Source organism: Cryptotermes secundus, unplaced genomic scaffold (assembly GCF_002891405.2).
Source record: "Cryptotermes secundus unplaced genomic scaffold, Csec_1.0 scaffold1064, whole genome shotgun sequence".
NCBI lineage: Eukaryota > Metazoa > Arthropoda > Insecta > Blattodea > Kalotermitidae > Cryptotermes > Cryptotermes secundus.
The window spans coordinates 506,396-507,859 of NW_019720585.1; positions in this window are offsets into that span (position 1 = coordinate 506,396).

The window sequence follows — 1,464 nt, forward strand, 5'->3', positions numbered from 1 at the left end:
TTGTTAGAAAGACTAATTTTTGTATCTGTACAAAACGACTATTGCTTAGGTTTCTATTATATGTTAGTGTTCTATCTAGCTGCACTATAGCAAAACTGTGTAAAGCAATTACAATATTGCAAACAAAATCAGACTATAAGAAAACATGAGTGTTTTTTCACGAGATATTTGTAATAAATTGTAATTATTCAAATTTATACATCAGGAGCGCAGAAAACATATTGTTTCAAGCCGAAAAAATAATTCTGTTCGGTTTTAAAATGTATACATTGGATATATATTAAGAGAGAAATTATTGCAAGTGACAGTGATTCATTTAAGATTTGAGGTTTTCACGGCGGTGACTATTAAGAATGTCGTCTTCTGGGATGTGGCGCCATATAGATCTTGTGTAAACCGGTGTTTCGGAGAAAAGTATCTCCTTAATATTCAGGGTAGAAAAATCCGCTAGCAAGGAACCAGCGTGAGCAGGTGGCTGCAGACTGAGTCACCAGTCGAAAACACCCAGCCGATTCCTCGCTCACGGATTTTTCTACCCTGAAAATGAAGGTGATACGTTCCTCCGAAACGTCGGTTTCACAAGACCTACACGGCGCTCCATCCCAGAAGACGGCATTCTTCTTAATAGTGATTCGTGATTGGTTTATGTTACTTGTCATGTAATATCTTAAAGAAGGAAAGAGACCAAGTCGAAGTTATTTAAGAAGGAGTTTGTGCAATGCATACAAAGCCAAACAATATCGCAGCATGAGCATTTGTTCCACATTCCTTTCCGTGAAGTGAATTAACCGCGTGCTGCCGGTTCCCTACCTTTCTCAAGTCACATGCTCTGCTTTTGTAACGTACAGGACCTAAGTTACGAATATGCCCTGATAATTTTATGCAATGTAAGAGAAAATGCGTAAATAAGTGAAAATATTCTTTCTTAATTGAATGAAGCGGATATACTGATCGTTTAAAGACTGAAGTTCTTCTAAATTCTACATTTACATCAGTTCTTACCTCGCAGGAAACACATTTAATATTACTAACTTTACGTTCCAAATTCTTGCCGTCTTTACACAAAGAGGGCAAGGAGTGGGAACACAGAATTAGAATACACAGTGCAGCAGGATGTTGCAGTATAATGTTTAGAATGTCTTCTCTGTGTGTCTGAATATCCTGCCTTCAAGCCTTCAACCCAATTAACATACTCGTATAATCGCGAAGCGTTGTGTGAAAGTTATGCCAGTGTAAGTCACACAAATTTCGTAATATATAAAATAATGTAAGAAACAATATGACTGAAGTGTGAACTTCTTACGTGGGAGTGGCACCAGTGACAATTTAGGGTTCTAAAATTATGTAAGACGATCACAGTGGCCGTGCGGTCTAAGGCATAGCCTGTCTTCTCCCGCTCAAGCACTTGGATCGTGGGCTCGAATCCCGCTCGAGGCATGAATGTCTCCGTGTTTTTATTCTATG